General features: G+C 36.4%; 2 pseudogenes; both read left to right on the forward strand.

Annotated features, from left to right (window-relative positions):
* The first annotated feature begins 11276 nt into the window (after nucleotides 1-11276).
* LOC105712345 (T-complex protein 1 subunit epsilon-like) lies at nucleotides 11277-12900 on the forward strand (annotated as a pseudogene).
* Nucleotides 12901-15824: 2924 nt separating this feature from the next.
* LOC135271642 (small nucleolar RNA U13) lies at nucleotides 15825-15922 on the forward strand (annotated as a pseudogene).
* Nucleotides 15923-23410: the final 7488 nt, after the last annotated feature.

Here is a 23410-nt window from a genome sequence, read left to right on the forward strand (position 1 = left end):
CTTGATGTGCCTCCTCTTCACTTTTGTTTCCAATATACTGGACAAGATTGGATTTTCTAATATGAATTTTGTCAAAATAAGAGAAACTTTCTGCTGAGAAGGAATGAGAAGGAACAACAATCTATGGTTGATGTAGGCTGATGACCAACATCATAAAAGCATGACTCCCAACTGTGTCTCCTCTAATGAAAAGCTATCAGCAGCTGTATAATCACCCATTTCTTCACTAAGAATAGGCAAAGGCATAGAAAACCTTTATCAACAGTCATCTCTTCTTTGCTATTCCATCCTGACACAGTGTGCACAATCCTCTCCATATCCTTGGCTTTTATGTGCTGTGTTATGCATTTTTAAATGTCCTCCGGATGTTGTAAGGCAGTGGTTATTGAAGTTTGGTCTCTGGACAGGCAACATCAACTTGGCCTATGAAAATTTACAGAAATATGGAGTCTCAGAATCTACCAAAGATGTAATATATCTGGAGCTTTCAAAGTGACTATGCTGCATTTTGCATTTTATCAAGGCTTTCAGATGATTCAGAGGCACTAATGTTGGAGAAAGACTTTTGTTAAGGTATCAGGGCATTTCTGTTTCATTAAACAAAATGATAGTTGTGTACAAAAGACTTAAAGCCCTGTGACTGGATTATGCTGTGGTTTTATGATGAATAACAGGTTTAGATTTTGTATCATTGCAAAGTCTCAGGCAGAAAATCAGTAATAATATAGTTGTGCTAAAAAGCACCATCAATCAACTGGATCTAATTGATATTTATAGAACACTTCATCCAACAACATCATAATACACATTCTTCTCAAACACACATAAAACATTCAGCACGATAGGCCACACTTGGGGAATTAATTTAAAAGAATAAACATCATACAAAGTATTATTTCTTACCACAATAAAATTATGCTATAAATTAACAATAGGAATGTATCTGAATAATTCCAAATTATTTAGTGATTAAACAACATACTTCTAAATAAAACATGAGTCAAAGAATAAATCTCAAGAAATTTTTTGAAAATTCAAACTATAGGAAAATTAAAAAATACAACTTATTAGAAATTGTAGGATGCAGTAAAAGCAGAGCTTAGAGGGAAATTTATAGCACAGAATGCATACATTAGAAATAACACAGATCTAAAATCAATTACCTCAGCTTCTACCTTAGGAAACTAGAAAAATAAGAGAGAATTAACTCCAAATTAAGCAAAACTAAAGAAATGATAAAATCAGAGAGGAAATCAATAAAGTTTTAAACAGGAAAACTATAGAGAAATCCAGTGAAACCAAAAGCTCATTCTTTGAAAAGATCAATGAAATGTGTAATTTTTTAACCAGATTAGCCAAGAAAAATGAAAGACATAAATTACTAATATTAGAGAACGGAAGTCATTACTACTGATCCTATGGATGTTAAAATGGAATATTGTGAATAATCCTGTACCCACAAATTTGATAACTTATATAAAATGGACCAATTCCTCTAAAAATACAATTGACCAAAACTCACAGACAGGTAGATAATCTAAAGAGGCCTATATCTATTAAGGAAATTGAACTAATAATAATAACCTTACAGAACAAAAAGCACCAAAATTAGATGGCTACCCTAGGGAATTCCACTAGACACTTAAAAAACAAATGATATCAATTCTCTACAGTCTTGTCCAGAAAACAGATGTAGAGAGAGCACTTCCTAATTCATTCTATAAGCCCAAACTTTAATACCAAAACCAGACAGAAAGCATTACAAGGAAGAAAATTGTAGATCATTATCTATTATGAACAGAGAGGCAAAAATCCTGAACAACAACAACAATAAAATAGTGGCCTGTGGGACAATTTTAAAGCAGTTTAATATACACACAATTGGAGTTTCTGAAGCAGTAAAAAGACAGAAAAAAATGGATAAAATACTGACCAAAAATATCAAATTTGATGAAAACCATAAACTTACATATCTAAGAAGCTCAACAAACCTGAATCATTAAAAACATAAAATAACATTGCAGCAAATAATTAAATTGCTAACCATAGGGGATAAAGAGAAGATACTGAAAGCAGCCAGTATAAAAATAAACATTAAAAACCATGGTAAATATAAAGATACTAGTATATTTCTTATTGGAAACAAGTGAAAAGACATTGAAGCAACATCATTAATGTACCAATAGAAAAAATATCAACCTAGAATTCTATGCCTGGCAAAAATATCCTTCAAAAACAAAGATGAAATAGAGATTTCATTGTCATAAAAATGTGTGTAGACTTAATCTCCAAAACCCTCACTGTAAAAAATATTAGAGTAATTTCTTCAGACAGAAGAAAAATATCAGATGGAAATATGAATCTATACAAGGCCGTGATGAACACTGAAAATGATAACTACAGGAATAAATAGTACCACTTTTTTCTGTTATTTAAATCAATTTAAAAGGTAATTGACTATTTAAATAAAATAATAATGTGGTATGGAGTTTATAACGTCGATAGAAGTAAAATATATGACAATACTAAGGTTGGGAGAGGAGAAATGGAAGTACACTGCCCTAAAGTACTTGCAGCATAAAGTATTAAAATACCATGTGAAGGTATACTGTGATAAGTTACAGATATATACTTTAAACTATAATGTGACCACTAAAATTGTAACATAGTTGTATCTAGCAAGCCAACAAAGTAGCTAAAACTGAATCATAAAAGCAAACTCATTTCATCCAAAAGGGACTAAAAAAGAGAAAAGAACACAACAGGTGAAATAAATAGAAAACAATAGCAAGATGATCATTTTAAACCATAACCATAGTAATTATTACATTAAATATAAAAGGTTTAAACAATTCAATTAAGAAGCCAATTGTCAGATTGGATAACAAATCAGAAACAAATATATGCTATCTACAAGGAATACGCTTTTAAAATAGACACAAGTAGATTAAAAGTAATGTATTAATGGTTGTACAGAGGTTTAGAATTTGTCAATTAAAATTAGCACTTAGTAGTGTGTTCAATATCCAGTGGATTCTTCTAAGAAATAGTTCTTTTTTTTTTAATTGTACTTTGGGTTCTGGGGTACATGTGCTTAATATGTTTTCTGCTGTTTAGTTGGGAAGCTTCATATGGTTTATGAGATAGTTGAGCATCTTTTTCTTGTGATGTCCAAAATCTTCACCATGTTTGGTTTACTTAAGGGCATCAGTGCTTCTTTTGTAATGATTACAGAGTTTTGGTTTATCCCCTGCAAGGTGGGTTATTTGGATGTGAACTCATGCAACATTGTAGGTAGCTTAAAGGTGTTGATGAGAATACTTTTCTCTAACATACTAACAGGTTTATATGAAGATTGACCTTCAGGAGGTGACAAGGTAAGCAGGACAGCTAACTGTAATTAGGTTTAAGAGCTGACGTGTATATTGTTAAAATGGCCATAATGCTCAAAGCAGTTTATAGATTAAATGCTATTCTTACCAAACTACTAATGGTATTTTTCATAAAATTAGAAAAAAAAACTTTTAAAAAATTCATATGGAACTGAAAAAGAGCCCAAATAGCCAAGGCAATTCTAAGCAAAAGGAAGAATGCTGGAGGCATCTCATTACCCAACTTCAAACTATTCTACAAGGCTATAGTAGCCTAAGCAGCATGGTACTGGCACAGCAACAGACATACAGACATACAGGGAACAGAACAGAGAGCCCAAAATAATACCACACACATACAACCATCTGATCTTTGACAAAACTGACAAAAACAAGCAATAGGGGAAAAAATTTCCTATTCAATAAATGGTTAGTCATATGCAGAAGATTGAAACTGGACCCCCTTCCTTACACATACACAAAAATCAAATCAAGATAGATCAAAGACAAATATAAAACCCAAAACTATAAAACCCTGGAAAATAACATGGAAATGCCATTATGGACATAGTGTCTGTCGAAGATTTCACGATGAAGACATCAAAAGCAATTGCAACGAAAACAAAAATTAACAAATGTGACCTAACTAAAGAGCTGCAGAATAGAAGAACATTTGTGCAAACTATGTATCTGACAAAGGTCTAATATCCAGAATCTATAAGGAATGTAAACGAATTAACAAGCAAAAAACATAAACCCCAGAAAAAAAAAGTGAGCAAAGGGGCATAAACAGATGAAGACATATACCAGGCCAACAAGCACATGAAAAAAATGCTCACCATCACTAATCACTAGAGAAATGCAAATCAAAACCACAATGAGACACTATCTCACAACAGTCCATTTTTTCTTATTAAAAAGACAGAAAATAACGGATGCTGGTGAGGTTGCAGAGAAAAAGGAATGCTTATATACTGCTGTTGGGAATGTAAATTAGTTCTGCCATTGTGTTAAGCAGTTTAGCAATTTCTCAAAGAACTTAAAACAGAATTACCATTCAACCCAGCAACCCCATTGTTGGGTATATACCCAAAGGAATATGTTATTCTACTACAAAGACACATTCACATGTATGTTCATCGCAGCACTATTCACAATAGCAAAGACATGGAATCAATCAAAACACTCATCAGTGATAGACTGGATGAAGAAAATATGGTACATATACATCATGGAGTACTGCACAGTGTTAAAAGAGAATGGGAATATGTTCTTCGTAGCAACATGAATGGGGCTGAAGACCATCATCCTTGGCAAACTAATGTAGGAACAGAAAACCAAATAATGCATGTTCTCACTGATAAATGGGAGCTAAACAGTAAGTACCTACGGACACAAAGACGAGAATAACATATACCAGAGCCCACCTGAGGGTTGAAGGTAGGAGGAGGGTGAAGATTGAAAGACTACCTGTAGGATACTATACTTATTACCTGGATGATGAAATAATCTGTACACCAAAATCCCTCATACACAATTTACCTATATGGCAAATCTGCATGTGTACCTCTGAACCTAAAATAAAATAATAAAAATAAAAGCTAAATATTAACCTAGAACGTTTAGGATGCTTTATTGGCATTTATCAAGCAGGCATTTCTTATACACTTCTTTAACCCAAGGAAAATTCTGCAGTCGAATCAGTCTCAGTTTTCACAGGATTAAGAAAAAAATGTTGGAAGAAGATTCAAAATGTATACTCAGTGGTCATACTGAGATATCTGGCTTTTAAAAACCAAAAGCCAGAAAATGATAATGGTGAATGAGTTTTCAAAGAGACTTGAATAGTATTATGAACTTTAAAAATTTTGACATTTCCAGTATGTGTCTAGAAATTAATATAGGATTTTGTCTTAATGCTGACAGGGTGATAGGTGTAGCAAAACACCACCATGGCACTTGTATACCTATGTAATAAACCTGCACGATCTGCACATGTACCCTAGAACTTAAAGTATAATAAATAAATGTAAAAAAAGAAATTAATATAGGATTTTGTCTTAATGCTGACGGGGTGATAGATGTAGCAAAACACCACCATGGCACTTGTATACCTATGTAATAAACCTGCACGATCTGCACATGTACCCTAGAACTTAAAGTATAATAAATAAATGTAAAACATTAATATAGGATTTTGGAGAGTAACTTTCATATTTTCTCTGGTAGACTCTAGAATCAGTGTACATTTAATGATGAGCTACTTTTGCATTTTCAAGTTTTCACTATTTCCATCTATCACAAAAGATACAAAAGAGCAAATAACCACAACATATCTGTATTTAATGTCAGAGAGATATCTCTTTTGCTGTATTTTATTGGACATCTGATAGAGGTCTTGAGAGGAAATCTAACTGTTTATAGTTTACTTTTTGTGTTTCTATATATTTGTTTATTGACTAGTATATTACCACACTTTACTTTTATTCTAGCTTCTTCTTACGTGACTCTCCCTTGTTTTTTTCTCATATTTTGGTGGGATTTCTTTTTATCTTGCAAACAGATACCTTACTAAACCAAGATATGAGTGAGTGTGCAATCCTTTGTATCTATTTCTCAAAAAGGAAAATGTTTTTAGTTTGCTCTTTTAATCATACAGACAACACTGATTCGTTTACTCATTTTCTTTCCCAGGCCTGATTGGGGTGGTTGAAGAACTAAGAGCTCAGATGAATGCTCTTGTATAGAACACACTATGTATGATGATTACACATGTACCCTTCATACTACTGGTCCCTGTGTCTACAGTAATTACTATCATCAAATTTAGAGTTAGGCATTATGTTGTCATTGTTATTAGTGTGCTTTGGCATAAAGGGGTAAAAGATTCACACTATAGAAAGCTTCTTCAAACCAGAATTTGCAGGCTCAGATCTTAGTGTTTGTCTTAACATGGTTTCTGCTTTCTTACCATATTCCAAACTTTTTCTTCACACCTTTCTAATCACTGTTATAACCCGTAATTTCAAAAAAACTCAGAATATACCCACAGTTACTGTTAAGAAGGAGATTAACAGATGTTAAAGTCAGCTATCTAATTGACAATTGCTTTCTAATCAGAGTATTTTGAAAATGATACTTTATGGAGAAAAATATGGGCAAATATTTTTTAAAAGTATATGCTTGTCTTGCAGAAACCTATGTAGTTTCTTACATGAATCCCATATCGTCAAAATCTTTTCTTTATAATTAGCCCCTGAAACAGAGGTCCCTCTTCTTGAGTACGTGGATGGGCTTCAAGGGTAAAAGTACCTGAGCTATGTACAATTTGTGTGTGAGTGTATGTGTCTGCGTGTGTGTGTATAAGTGTGCATGTTTTCATTTATCTGGAGAGTGGCTCTATAGTTCGGATCGTATATTTCAAAGGTTAACATAGCAAATGCCCCTCGTGTGCTACTCCAAATCCCAAGCCCCACCTTGTACCTCATCACTTCTCTAGTCCAAGCTCTGCACTTGTTTTTACCAGCTTTCTGCTCGTGCAACCTAAAAACACTTCACCTTGGATTACACTTCTATGTCTTTCATTTTTCCCTGCCACCATCAGTACCCCTTTGGCATTCAGATCCATGGGCCACTGCTAACCAATAGGTATCAGGAGCCAACAGAACAATGCTTCCCTGCTTTATCTCCAAAGAAGAAGTTCTGATTTCCATGTCATGACATTTCTAAGAAGGCCTTTTAGGCTTCAAGCATCATCAAGTAAGAATACATTTTTTGTGTCAAGTTTCTCTTTGTTCCTGCTTCATGTCTCTCATTCCACTCTCTTGCTTCCAGCAGTCACATTCTCAAATAAGTGATTGGCATGCAAGCCTCTGTCCCAAGCTAAGACACCTAATGTCATGGAAAGTCTTAGGTCCACTATCCAAGAACCTACACAATTTCCCACTTGAGTACCATATAGTCCGAAGGTCTTGTTTAACAGGACCCAATAATTGTGGCATCTGAATTTACCTATAATGTATCCTTAGTGTGACCTAGTAAAACCTCCTCTCTAATTTAACTTTGAGGTTTATAAAAAGTCTGAAGTAAATTTTCTCTCTGGTTCACAACTGTAATCCCAACACTTTGGCAAGTCGAGGCAGCTGGATCACTTAAGTTCAGGAGTTTGAGAAAAGCCTGGCCAACATGGTGAAGCCCTGTCTCTACAAAAATACAAAAATTAGCTGGGTGTGGTGGCAGGTGCCTGTAGTCCCAGCTACTCAGGAGGTTGAGGCAGGAGAATAGCTTGAACCTGGGAGGCAGAGGTTGCAGTGAGCTGAGATTGCACAACTGCACTCCAGCCTGGGTGACAAAGCAAGACTTCATCTCAAAAAAGAAAAAAAAAAATTCTCTGAGTGACACAGAAATACTCTAATGATCATGGCACTAAGGAACCTAGCTTGTCTACAGTTAACCATTGCCCATGGCCTTTTCTTCACCTTATTTCTCTATAACCATACTGTATTCATTCCCTACTGCTTTGTTAAATATGTCTCTTCAGGAATGTGGTACACAAAATTATAAGATGATGCCCAGTGACACCACACCCTTGTATAACTCTCTCCTCTTCAGTGTAGGCAGGATTTGTGGATATGATGGAATATCATTCCCTGATTATGCTTATGGTGAAGATAGAAGGATTTTGCAGATGTTATCAAAGGCCTCCATCAATAGACCTTGAGTTAGTCACAGGGAGACTGTCCTGGGTGGGTCCGATTTATCAAGAACCCTTAAAAGAGGATGGAGGACTTTCCTGAGCTGAAGTCCTTCTCCTACTACTCTTGAAGAAGAAGTCAGTTTGAGTTTTCCAGCTTTAAGGAAACGAATTGTGACAAAACTACATTGAGTTTGGAAGAGGGCCCTGAGCTTAGATGAGACTGTGCCTTGGCCAACATTGATTGCAGCTTTGTGAGACCCTGAGGAGAGAACCCAGCTAGGCTCTACCCAGACTCCAGGACCCACAGAAACTATGAAATAATAATTGTGTGTTGCTTTAAGCTATTAAGTTTGTGGCAACTAGCTACATGGCCATAGAAAACTAATACACTGCGCTTGTCACATAATTTTTGTTTACATTAATGCTTCATGCAGGCTAAACATTCCTAAAGGTCAGAGACTATGTTCTTTTTATCTTGGTTTCACCAATATCTAGCAAAATGCTTATGTATAGTAAATATTTAATAAACCTTTGATTAATAAATGACTGATGATTAACATTCTGAAATGAAAAGTATAAAAATATCCATTTAGATCTTTGTAGTGCCTTTTCATATTAACTCTTTGAAATTTCAAAATCTCAGCATGTCTTGGAAAATTGTATAAAGTACTTTCAATTTTCAAACTTCTCAGCATGTCTTGGAAAATTATATAAAGTACTTTCAATTTTCAAACTTCTTTCATGTACATAATCTTATTTTAAGCTCTGTTAATATTACCCATGGCAAACGAAGGTGCTAGATCCCTGGGGGCCTTGACAATTTCAAGAAACATCCCCAGGCCATACTTTAGTTCTATAGTATTGCTCACCAAAATTAATGGAGCAGATCGTTACAGAAATCTAAGACTCTGGTGTGACCTTGCCAAATTGGTGTCAGATGCTCAGGATGGAAAACTGAAGGAAATTTAAATCTTGAATATAAATTTCTTAGTCTTAAAAAGGGATAAAACAGCATACGTAAGTCTACCATACTGAATTTTCCAGATGTTAATGTTTAATGTTAATCTCTCTTCATGGCTTAGTAAACATTGAAAAACCTGAATATTTCTAATGTACCTAAAAGTACTTTGATTAAAGATATTAGAGAAATACAAAAATCTGAGCTTCTAATAAGATAATGACAGAATTGTCTAAAAAATGAAAAGCATTCATCAAGTGAGAGCATAGATATTTTAATAAGATAGTACAAATATGATATTACATGGAGAGAGGCTTTATTTTTAAAGTTCCCAACCAAAATTAATCACTGGAAATTGGTTGATTTTTTTTTTTGTATCTGTTATTCTTGCTCTTTCTTGAAGGGGAGATAACTGAAGATGAATCTAACTGTACAGATGATAGAAAAGAGAATAAATAAACCATCTTTTTAATAAATATGGTGAGTTTGAACATTCAGACTTAGCAACTATACCCTTGGATATAGCAAGTTCCATATTTCATTTCTTTAATTTTACAAAAATATCTGAAATTATACTTTGATACATTGGTGTGGCTATGATTACAGAATTAACTACTTAAGAAATAACTATCTCATCCATTTTGAAAGCTTGTCATTATAATTCTGTTGAAGCCTCAAACCCCTGGGCATAAATGCAATACTGAGATCAGAGGTAAAATTCTCAAAAAAAAAAAAAAGGCTATTTTGTAAGTGAGAGATAAAAAGTTATTACAGGCTTACCCTTCCTCATGTCAATTTCTTAAATGTGAAAAATATCCAATGAACCCATTAAATACGTTTTGACAGAGTAACAGCAGGAGGCTTGTTGACCTTTCACCTCATATTGATTTCCCCTTCAGTCGTTTTCCTTGGTGATTTCCACTTTTCCTGCATATATTTTGCCCCCCAGTCCACTCTCCACATGCCACTTCTGTAATCACTTGCAGTGGAAACCCACACAAAGACCTGAGCTGCACTGACACTTTGGGAGAAACTTGAAAATAAAGCAGCCACATCACTCATGTCTATCAATAAGTTCCTCAATTGGCAAATATTTGTATAACATAGACACACTTGCCATCTCAATGATGCAACTGATCCTATAAACACTTGGGTGAATCAAAATGATTATTATTATTTTTTCATATGCACATCAAGTCCACCAGCGTTGATTAGTGAGCCAATCTAGTTATGACACCAAAATGGAGACTCAAGGAATAGAAAGGAGGTGTAGAGCAACCTTCTCCCAACCTAGTGATGGAAAAATCCTATGTATATAAAACAACTAGGAAAAAAAATCTCGTGGTAGAAACAATTAATCAGCGTGTCATTTATAGGTGCCAGGGAGTTGAAATTAAGTAAGGAATCTGAGTGAGCTTACTTAACCCCAAAAGAATAAAGGATAAAGCTAGAAGAGGCTGGAGTTGTTCTGATTTTGTTTTCTAAAAAGCATAATTATGTGTCACATCTGTTTTCAGTGAAGAATAGTCAGGGGATATTCAGCAGTAGATGTTAATAAGCAGGGTCAGACTCAGTAACCCTGCAACCAAAGCTGTAGTGAAAGACATTGATGGCCAGAGTAAGGAGGGAAGGACATGTGAGTTGTAAAAGTACTTTAAAAATCTGCATCTGTTTTCTGCAAGGTAGAGTGAATCTCCAAAAGGAGTATTAGGCAAAATTAAACATTTGGGGCCTGGTGAGAATCATGTTCAAATTTTGCACCCTTGGTTTTGTGTGTTATCTTGTTGAAGTTGTGGACATTTTTCTCCAACATGTGGCTCTCTTTCTGGTTTCCTTTATGCAATGATTTTAAAACAGCTCACCAGCCTCCTCACTCCATGAAAAGCAAAGTCATTCCTCATAGCATTAATATGCATTACAAGGTTGGTTGAAGATTTCTTATGGAGAAGAAAGCCCATGTTCATATCAGAAAGAAACTCATACAAATTCGGAGGCATTTAGGCTCTTGCCTGGGTCCCTCTTTGGCTGTTAGTCATAGGGGCTTCTTCCCTCCCTTCCTTTTGTGTGTGCAGTGTTCATGGCCTCATGTCTGCTTCCTGGCTCATCTTTCTTCTTCCTGCATCTCTAGGATATCTGTCCTCTTTTTATGCTAACCACCTCAGTTCTGATTCAGCTCCAGGCTGTCATGCCAACCAGCCTTCCCTACTGTCAAATAAAGAAAAAATGGAAAAGTAACTTTTGCTGCTGTACCATGGCATCCATGGGGACCCTTGCCTTTGATGAATGTGGGTCTCTTTCCTCATCATCAAGGATCAGGACTTCAAGTCCCATCTTGTGGGACTTGAGGCCCTCAAGTCTCATATACTGGCAGCAAAGGCAGTAGGAAATACAATGAGAACATCACATGGACCAAATGGGCTTGATAAGATGATGGTGGATAAGGATGGCAATGTAACTGTAACTAATGATGATGCCACCACTGTAAGCATGACGGATGTTGATCATCAGATTGCCAGACTGATGGTGGAACTGTCCAAGTCTCAAGATGATGAAATTGGAGATGGAACCACAGGAATGGTTGTCCTGGCTGGCGCCTTGTCAGAAGAAGCTCAGCAGTTGCTAGACTAGAGGCATCCACCCAATCAGAGTAGCTGATGTCTATGAGTAGGCTGCCCATGTTGCTATTGAACACCTGGACAAGATCAGCAATAGCCTCCTTGTTGACATAAAGGATACCAAACCCCTGATTCAGACTGCAAAAACCATGCTAGGCTCCGAAGTGGTCAACAGTTGTCACTGACAAATGGCTGAGATTGCTGTGAATGCCGTCCTTACTGTAGCAGATATGGAGCAGAGAGATGTTGACTTGGAGCTTATCAAAGTAGAAGGCAAAGTGGGCAGCAGGCTGGAGGACACTAAATTGATTAAGGGGGTGATTGTGGACAAGGATTTCAGTCACCCATAGATACTGAAAAAAGTGGAAGATGCTAAGATTGCAATCTTCACATGTCCATTTGTGCCACCTAAACCAAAAACAAAGCATAAGCTGGATATGACCTCTGTAGAAGATTATAAATCCTTCAGAAATATGAAAAGGAGAAATGTGAAGAGATGATTCAACAAATTAAAGAGACTGGTGCTAACCTAGCAATTTGTCAGTGGGGCTTTGATGATGAAGCAAATAACTTACTTCTTCAGAACAACTGGCCTGCAGTTCGCTGGGTAGCAGGACCTGAAATTGAGCTGATTTCCATTGCAACAAGAGGGTGCATCATCCCCAGGTTCTCAGAACTCACGGCTGAGAAGCTGGGCTTTTCTGGTCTTGTACAGGAAATCTCATTTGGGACAACTAAGGATAAAGTGCTGGTCATCGAGCAGTGTAAGAACTCCAGAGTTGTAATGATTTTTATTAGAAGAGGAAATAAGATGATCATTGAGGAGGTGAAATAATCCCTTTTCTATGCTTTGTGTGTCATCTGGAACCTCATCCACTATAATCATGTGGTGTACAGAGGAGGGGCTGCTGAGATATCCTGTATGCTGGCAGTTAGCCAAGAGGCTGGTAAGTGCCCATCTTAGAAGAGTACATCATGAGAGAGTTTGCCAAAGCACTGGAGGTCATCCCCATGGCCCTGTCTGAAAACAGTGGCATGAATCCCATCCAGACTATGGCTGGAGTCCAAGCCAGACAAGTGAAGGAGATAAACCCTGCTGTTGGCATCGACTGTTTGCACAAGGGGACAAATGATATGAAGCAACAGCATGTCATAGAAAGCTTGATTGGCAAAAAGCAACAGATATGTCTTGCAACACAAATGGTTAGAATGAGCTTGAAGACTGATGACATTTGTAAGCCTGGAGAATCTGAAGAATGAAGACATTGAGAATACTATGTAGTAAGATCCACTACTGTGATTAAATAAATGGATGTCTTGGGATGCATCTACAGTTATGTTTATTATTACACCCTATTTCAGACACTGTAGATGCTATAATAAAAGTAGCTGTTTGGCAACCATAGTTTCACTTGTTCAAAGCCATGTAATTGTGGGGATACTATCTCAACATGCTTTTGTATTCATTATATTAAAGGAATCTCTTTAAACAAAACAAAAAAGAAAGAAAAGAAAAAGTTACCAGGATCCACCTGCTTTCTAAGTCAATGGGAGATTGCACATTAAGGATAATAATGTCTTTGCCCAAATATTTCCCTGTCACATAAAGTTTGGACTCATGGAGAGATACAAGTAATTTAGCCTTAATACAGAAAATACAATCGGATGGAAGGTATTCTTCATATTCATAATCCATTCCCTTTCCCATTTCTTAAACAAATACCCCAAAGTTTCCCTTTGCTTCACAAACCTCTATTATGAACTGAATGTTTATGCCCCACCCAACCCTTAACTCCCAATGGGACTGTATTTGGAGATACTGTCTGTGAGGAGGTGATAAATGTCAAATGAGGTCATAAGGTGGGGCCTTCATCCAATAGGGCTGGAGTCTTTGAATGAAGAGACATCAAAGCTCCCTCTGTCTGCCATGTGAGGACACACAAGAAGGCAACCATCTGCCAGAGACCTGGCTGGCACCTTGATCATTGACTTCTAGCCTCCAGAAGTCCTCCTCTCTTCCATTTGTGTGTGCAGTGTCTATGGCCTCTTTATGTCTGTTTCCTGGCTCATCTGTCTTGAAAGATGAGCCAGTAAGTAGTAAGTAGACATAAGAAGAAACAAAATTTCTGTTGACGAAGGCAACTAGTTTGTGGCAATCTACTACTCCACAATCTCTCCATTCACTGTTAGCAGATAAGCTTGTGTCTCGCTTCAGTGCAAAAATTGAAGCCTCTAAGTATTAATTTCTTCAACTTCCTCTGACACTACCTACAAAAGTCTTTCCCTTCAACTGTTCTTTCCTGCTTCCCCCCATCTCAGTGGAAGAATTAAAAGCACACCTGTTCAAGGCACGTTCCCTCACTTTGCATTGGGATCCATCCCCTCTCACCTTCGAGCTGATAGCACTCTCCTGCTTCAAGCCCTCCCATAGCCACTCTTTGCACCTTAAATCAAATTCAGACTTCTTATGTGGACTACAAGGCACTGTGATCTCACCCCTTGACTAGTCCCCCGACCTCACCTCCCACCACAATGTAGTTCTTGAATCACTGTGGCTTCTTTCTTTGTCCCAGTCACACCAAGCTCATGTCTACCCTATATGCATACACTAGTCCTCATTCTATCTAGAATGCTCTTCCCCAGAGCTTCCATGGCTAGCTCTTTGATTTTATTTAAGTCTAAGCTCAAATGTCAGCCCTTTGAAAAGAATATCCAATATAAAGCCTTCCTATAGCAAGACATAAAATGTAGGCCTTCCATTCTCATCACATAAGTCTCTGAAATTACTTTTATTTCTCTGAAATGCCAATTCTCCTTCATTTTATTGGCTGTCTTCACCCAATAGAGTGTAATCTCCAAGAAAATAAACATCTTGTCTATTATTCACTTCTATGTCCTCAGTTTCCTAAGGCAATGCCTGGTACCAGTATGGCTTCTGAAATCACTAGTGAACCCATCATCGCTTCTCTTCTGTATTCCCAGCTGATCATCCCTCTGTCATATTTTCTCAGCATAAAAACATACTCGAACATTTCCCATTCTAAAGGCAAAAATTCCCACCTGACCACACATCTATTAGCTGCCTGGCTGGCTATTTCCTTCCCATCATGGCCATGCTTCTTTAATGAGGACCCTAAGCCACTTATTTCCACCTTCTCAATATCCTTTCACTCCACAACCCACTATAATCTGGCTTTACTATCAACCCACCCACCCCAATATCTTTTACTGAGATTATAAGTGACCATCAGATTGCCATATCCAAGAGATCCTGTTCTTCCCTCATCCTGCTTGACCACCTGGGACATTTGATTTGCTTCACTATCTTCTTTTTCCTAAGACTCTCTCCTTCAACCTTATGAAGCCACATTCTCTCTAGTATTTCTTTATTTACTTTATTGACTTTTTCTTTTCCTGCATGGGTGTCTTTTCCACCACACTTTAGGGAATGCAGTTCTAGTGCTTCTAGGGGGTCAGGAGGAAATGTACAGGTATAAAAAATCTACAGGCGATAAACAGGAAGTGGCGGAGTGCCTTATCCTTTCCAGAAGCCATTCATGTTCAAGTTTTAAAAAATACTGTGTGTATGTATATGTGTATTACGTGTGTGTGTGTGTGTGTGTGTGTGTGTGTATATATGTATATATTTCTTTTTTCTTTTTTTGAGTCAGAGTCTCATTCTGCCACCCAGTCTGGAGGGCAGTGGTATGAACTTTGCTCACTGCAACCTCCACCTCCAGGGTTCAAGTGGTTCTCCTGCCTCAGATTCCCAAGTCACTGGGATTACAGGCACGCACCACCATGCCCAGCTCATTTTTGTATTTTTAGTAGAGAAGGCATTACACCAGTTGGCTAGGCTGGTCTTGAACTCCTGACCTCAAGTGATCCACCTGCCTTGGCCTCCCAAAGTGCTGAGGATTACAGGCATGAGCCAGCATGCCCAGCTGCAAAGGTATAGTTTTGAGTAAAAAGAGCAAGGTACAAACAAAAAATAGGGAACAAACAAAAAATAGGGAACATCTGGGCAAGTGGCTCAGTCCTGTAATCCTAGCACTTTGGGAGGCTGAGGTGGGAAGATCACTGGAGCCCAGGATGTCGAGGCTGCAGTGAGCCATGTTTGCACCACTGCCCTCCAGCTTGAGGGACAGAGCAAGACCCTGCCTCAAGAAACATAAAAATTAAAAAACCAAAACCTAAGCATGATGACTGGATTTTCATGCTATTGTATGATATGTGCCTTCCTTAAAACTTGTTACGATATCAGCACATCACCCATCTGATGCAAAAAAGAAAAAATAAAACCCAGAAACTCAAAAAAAAAAAAACTGTGTTAGCCAGGCATGGTGGATCATGCCTGTGATCCCAGAACTTTGGGAGGCCAAGGCAAGAGGATCATTTGAGCCCAGCAGTTCGAGACCAGCCTGGGAAACATGGAGAAACCCCGTCTCTACAAGAAATACAAAAATTAGCTGGGCATAATGGTGCAAGCCTGCAGTCCCAGCTACACAGGAGGTTAAGGGAGGAAGATCGCTTGAGCCTGAAAGGTCAAGGCTACAGTGAGCCACCATCATGCCACTGCACTCCAGGCAAGACCCTGTCTCAAAAAAAAAAAAATTCATGTTAGCCAAATTGTATCTGTGGGCAAATGGAGACCACTGATTTGTAGCCTGTGCTTTAAACATTGGTGTTTCTTGAGGCTTTTCCTTGGGCTTATTATTTCCTCTACATATACTCTAATTTGATAGCCTCACCCACAACTACAACTTCAAATACCACTGATACTTCACCAATTCCAGAGCCTCTATAGAGCTTAGAGATTATGACACAGGTAGAAGATCATAAATATATGAATTTGAGTCCCTTCTCAGCCATATGCCAGATGTGTAGCATTAGGTAAATAACTTCACTCTAAGCCTCAGTTTCCTTATATGTAAAATGAGGATGACGTAGATATTCTTATGAGTCTTCTGAAGATAAAATTCATACCTGTAAAATGCTTAGCACAGTATCTAGCACACAGTAAGTGCTCAGTGAAAGTTAGCTCTTTGGTTGAACCTCTCTATGGAGAAGGCCAACAGACAATTTGAATTCGACATTTCAAATCCACAATTATCTTTCTTCCACAGCTTGATCCTTGCATCACACACACCAGCAATCATTCTAGAGTTCTTCTTTTCCAGCTCTGCCCCATCCCACCCAGATGTTTTTCTCTAAGAGGCCCAGGCATTTGGCCTGCATTACTGCTTATCAACTCCATACCCTTTCCTTCAGTTCTACCATACCTAGTCTTTGCTTTTTCCAGCTTTACTGAGGAATAATGGGCAAATATGGTGAACAACATGATATTTTGATATAAGTATTCATTATAAAATGATTACCATAATCAAGCTAATTAACATAACCATCACTTCATATAGTAATCTCCCTTTTGTGTGTTTGTGATGAGAACATTTAAGATCTGCTTTCTTAGCAATTTTCAAGTATACAATGCATTATATTAGCTGTGGTCACTATGCTGTACAAGAGATCTCCAGAGCTTACCCATCCTGTCTAACTGACACTCTGTACTTTTAGAACAATAACTCCCCTTCCCCTCCATATGGCCTCTGGTGCCACCATTGATATTTTCAGATTGCATACATTAGTGAGATCATGCAGCATTTGTCTTTCTGTGCCTGGTTTATTTTACTTCGCCTAATGTCCTCCAGGTTGATCCATGTTGTCACAAAATGGCAGATTTCCTTCATTTTTTTTTATGTGTGTGTGTGTGTATATATATATACACACACACATATACACACAATGGAATATTGTGTGTATATATATATATATACACAATGGAATATATATATACACTCACACACAATGGAATATTCAGCTTCACACACAATAGAATAATATATGTATACACATATATGTGTGTATATATATGTGTGTCACCTTGAGTTGGTAACATTTTGTTATGTGTCTGTATAGAACATTACAGACCAAAAAACATGATATGCACACACACACACACACACACACACACACATACATATACGTATGATAGATATATATATATGTATCATATATATATATATTGGTCCATTTATTTGTTGATAGATACATAGATTGATTCTTTATTTTGGCTATAGTGAATAATGTTGCACTGAACATGGAAATGTAGATATCTCTTTGACATTGACTTTATTTCCATTGAACATATAATCTGTAGGGTATGGTTGGATCATATAGTAGTTCCATTTCTAATTTTTAAGAAATCTCTGTAGTGTTTTCTATAATGGCTGTACTAATTTACAGTCCCACCAACAGTGTGCAAGAGTTCCCTTTTCTCCACATCTTTGCCAACACTTGTGACCTTTTGTCTTTTTGATTTAGCCATTCTAACAGATGTGAGGTGGTTCTCATTGTGCTTTGAATTTTCATTTTCCTGATGACTCCCATTGTTGAGCATTTTTTCATATGTCACATGCCATGCGATATTTTGCTCAACAATAAACCACACATATGACAGTAGTCCCATGAGATTACAACAGAGTTGAGAAATCCCTCTTGCTTAATGGCCCATAGCCATCATCAGTCATAGTGCAACACATTACTCACATGTCTGTGATGATGGTGGTATAAACAAACCTACTGAGATGCCAGTTACATGAAGAGTAGCATATACAATTATGTATAGTACATGCTTGATAATAGTAATAAATAAGTATGTTACTGGTATATGTATTTACTATAGTATATTTTTACCATTTTTTAAGAGTGTACTCTTTCCATTCATATGTATATATATGAAGTTAACTGTAGAACAGCCCCAGGCAGATCCTTCAGGAGAAATTCCAGAAGAAGGCATTGTTATCATAGGAAATGACAGTTTCATGCGTGTTATTGCCCCTGAAGAACTTCCAGTGGGAAAAGATGTGGAGGTGGGAGTCAGTGATATTGATGATCTGGACCTTGTGTAGGCCTAGGCTAATGTGTGTTTTCTGTCTTCATTTTTAAGAAAAAAATTAAAATGTAAAAAAGAAAATAATTAAAAACAGAAAAAAGTTTATAGAACAAAAATATAAAGAAAATATTTTTGTACAGCTAGGCAATGTGTTTGTGTTTTAAGCTAAGTGTTATTACAAGAAAAGAAAAAGGTTTAAAAAATTAAAAAGTTTATAACAAAAAATTAAGTTTATAACATAAAGTCACAGTAAACTAAGGTTAATTTATTACTGATGAAATTTAAAAAACAAATTTGTGTAGCCTATGTGTACAGTCTACAGTAATTGATGGTAATGTCCTAGGCATTCACATTCACTCACTGACTCACCCAGTGCTACTCATGGTAGATGTCTTATACAGGTGTACCTTTTAAAAAATATTTTTACTGTACCTTTTTCGTGTTTAGATATGTTTAGAATGTATTTGTTTTTAAATGCATTATTTAAAACTTTATTATGTTACATTGAATACCTACCATTTTGTTACAATTGCCTACAATATTTAGCACAATAGCATATTGTAAAAGTTTGTAGCCTAGGAGCAATAAACTATACCATATAGCCTAGGTATGCAGTAGGCTACACCCTCTAGGTTTGTGTAAATACACTCTATGATGTTCACACAACAATGAAATCATCTAAGGATGCATATCTTGGAATAGTGTCTCCGTTAGTAAGTAACACATGACTGTATTTGTATGAAAAATGTGTAAGATTTGTATGTCTTTGTTTTAGTTCATTTGTGCTGCCATAACAAAATGCCACTGACTGGGTAGTTTATAAATAACAGAAATTTATTTCTCACAGTACTAGAGACTGGGAAGTTCAAGATCAAGTAACCAGCAAGTTGTATGTCTGGTGAGGGATCAGTTGCCACTTTCAAAACAGCGCCTTCTTGCCTCATCCTCTAGAGGGGACAAATGCTTTGTTGTCATATAGCAGAAGGGACAGAAGAGCAAGAGAGTGCGTCCTTCAACTTTGATCTCTTTTATAAGGATATTAATTCCATTTATAGGGCACCACTCTCATGATTTAATCACCTCCCAGGCCACCTCTTCATAGTGTTGCATTAGAATTAAGCTTCAGCTTACATTTTGGAGAGAACAAAAACATTCAAACCACAGAAGTCTTTAAAGATACGTCCATTCAGACTCTTTGCCCATTTTACAATTAGGTTACTGTTTTCTTGCTATTGAGTTTTGAGTTTCTTATATATTTTAGATATGAATCTCTTATCAGATATATGGTTGGTAAATATTTTCTCCCATTATGTATGTTGTCTCCTCACTGTTGATTGTTTCCTTCACTACGCAGAAGCTTTTTAGTGTGATGCAATCCCATTTGTGTATTTTTTACTTTTGTTGCCTGTGCTTTGGGGGTAATAGCCAAAATTTCATTGCACAGATCAATGTCAAATCTTTTTCTCTGTTTTAAGGTAGTGACAGCTTCAGGCTTTACATTCACATCTTTAGTCAGTTTTGAGTAGCTATTTGTATATAGTATGAAGCACTAATCCAATTTTATTCTTTTGCATGTGAATGTCCAGTTTTCCCAACATCTTTTATTGAAGAGATTTTCCTTCTTCTACTGTGTGCTCTTGGCCTCTTTGCCAAAGATAGATTTACTGTAAATTTGTAAGTTAATTTATATGTTCTCTATTCTGTTCTATTGATCTTGAATCTATTTCTATGATAGCACCATCCTGTTTTGATTATTATAGCTTTTGTAGTAGATTGGAAATCAGTAAGTGTGATGCCTCCAGCTTCATTCTTTTTACTCAAGATTGATTAGGTTATTTATAGTCTTTTATGATTCCTTGCATACTTGAAGATTTATACTTATCTCTTACTTATTTCTATTTCTGTGAAACATGCCATTGAAATTTTGATAGAGATTGCATTGAATTTGTAGATTGCTTTGAGTAGTTGGGGCATTTTAACAATATTCTTCTGTTTATTTTATCATTGTTTTTATGGAGTTTAGTATACAAATCTTTCATTTTTTGATGCTATTGTAAATGGGATTCTTTTTCCTTGGTTTTTTTTTTTTTGGGTAGTTCATTATTAGTGCATAGAAAATTTGCTGATTTTTGTATACTGATTTGGTGTCCTACAACTTTACTGAATTCATTTATTCTAACAGTTTTGGTAATGTCATTAGAGTCTCATGTGTGTGTTTGTGTGCACATGTGGTTTTTTTTAAATATATACATATACATACACTTATATGTAAAAGATTATACCATCTTCAAATAGAGAGATTTTTAGTTCTTCATACCCAATTTCCTTCTCTTGCCTTCATTGCTCTGGCTAGGACATCCACTACTATACTGAGTAGAAGTGGAGATAGTGGGCATCTTTGTCTTGCTCCTGACATTAAGTATTTCAGCTTTTTACTTTTGAGCATGATATCAGCTGTGGGCTTCTCATATACAGTTTTATTATATTGAGCTACATTTTTTTCTATACACAACTTGCTGAGAGGTTTTTTTTTTTTTCCATGAATGGATGTGAAATTTTGTGAAATGCCTTTTTTACATATACTGAGTGACCATATAATTTTTATCCTTCAGACTGTTAATGTGTATTCCATTTATAGATTTGCATATGTCAAATAAGCCTTGAATCTAGGGATAACTTGTATTTGATTATGGTGTATGGTTCTTTTAAAGTGCTGTTGAATTTGGCTTACTAATGTTATTTTGAGGGGTTTTATATCTATGTTTATCAGAGCTATAAAAGAGATATGGTTGCGTAATTTTCTCTTCTTGTAGCATCCTTGTCTGGCTTTGGGATCTAGTTAATGCTGGGCTCATAAATTAGTTTGGAAGTGTTCTCTCCTCTTTAATTTTTACCATAGTCTTAATCTAGTCTTTATCATTTTTTCTCCAGATTACTGCAATGGCCTCTTAACTGAACTCTTTACCGCATATGTCAACCCCCTTCAATCCATTCTCTGCATCTTTGTCAAGTAATCTTTCGAAAATGAAAGTTTAATCATGTCACTCCTCTGCTTGGAAACATTTCAAGTCTTTCTCCCCTCCCCCATTACCTCAATTTAATAAATAATACATTTCTGATCTGGACCTTGCCTTTACTTGAGGTATTACCTTCCATTGTTCTTCAGCCTGAACTCTTGCTTTAGCTATTCCCAATGACTTTGACCTCTTTGTTACATGTTTAACTCTTCTAGGAATGCCCTTCCATGGTCCTCTATCAGGCTAATTGCTATCTATCTCAGTTCAAGCATTGCTGCTTCTGGAGGCCTTTCCTAGCATGTCAGGCCAATCTTCCCTGGAGCATGCCTGGTGAACAGGGCTGTTTCAATTATAATAAATAAAAACAGAGAGAAAAACTGACATTACTGGGTGAGAGGAAGGGCTAACAGTTTGACCTAAAAGATTTGACATTCTTTTATTGCGACCAAGAGTGAGAAAAATAAAATCAGTGAGTAGTATGCAGATAAGAAGAGAAATCTAACTGGATGATTTTAGTTTAAAATGCTTATCATTTGAAAAAAAGATACATCGATAATAAAAAGCTTAAGTTAATGATCATATAGCATCTAAATCATATCTGAATAAAATAATGTTCTAGGCTGATATGCAATCACTTATAAATGACTTACTCATATGCTTGGCAACACAGACTGCCTGGGAACTGAGGAAAGCCTATCAGAATAAGTTACAGGAAAACTTAGGTAATAAGAATTCATAAGGTCAGGCTATTGGTATGGTTTTGGCTATGTCCCCACCCAAATATCATCTTGAATTGTCACTCTCATAATTCCCACATGTTGTGGGAGGGACCTGGAAGGAGGTAATTGAATCATGGGAGCAGGTCTTTCCTGTGCTGTTCTCATAACAATGAATAAGTCTCATGAGATCTAATGGTTTTACAAAAGCAGTTCCCCTACACATACTCTCTTGCCTACCACCATGTAAGATCTGCCTTTTTCCTCCTTTGCCTTCTGCCATGATTGTGACACCTCCCCAGCCACGTGGAACTGTGAGCCTATTAAACCTCTTTTTTTAATAGATTACCCAGTCTCCAGTATGTCTTTATTAGAAGCATAAGAACTTGACTAATACAGTTATTTATTTAGGTTAGTTAAAATATCTTCATGTTAGGAGACAAGTTAAACTCTTTGAAATAAATAAAAATATATACTACCACTTTAATATTTAATATTGATTTAACTCAACTGTGTGATTATTATTACTATTTTAAACTTTTATTTTAGGTTTGAAGTACATGTGCAGGTTTGTTATATGGTTAAATTGCATGACATAGGGTGTTGGTATACAGATTATTTTGTCACCCAGGTAATAAGCATAGTACCCAACAGATAGTTTGATCCTCACCCTCCTCCCAACCTTCACTCTCAATTAGACCCCAGTGCCTATCGTTCTTAACTTTGTGTCCATGTGTACTTAATGTTTAGCTCCCACTTATAAATGAGAACATGTGGTATTTGGTTTTCTGTTCCTGCATTAGTTTGCTCAGGATAACGGCCTCCAGTTCCATTTGTGTTGCTGCAAAGGACATGAGGTCATTCCTTTTATGGCTGTGTAGTATTCCATGGTTCAACTGTATGATTAAAAAATACTTAAACATACTTCAAGATTTCTCATGAGCTTAGGCAAGTTATTACTGCATTCATAAAAGTTTATATACGCATTTTGATATGACATATGTTTGTGGATGTATACAGACTTTGATATATCACACACATTTGTATATGAATACAAAATACATGGCATTTTGGCATTTCTATAT

The sequence above is a fragment of the Aotus nancymaae genome, unplaced genomic scaffold, assembly GCF_030222135.1.
Source record: "Aotus nancymaae isolate 86718 unplaced genomic scaffold, 86718_ANA_hifiasm-v0.15.2.pri h1tg000088l, whole genome shotgun sequence".
Lineage (NCBI taxonomy): Eukaryota > Metazoa > Chordata > Mammalia > Primates > Aotidae > Aotus > Aotus nancymaae.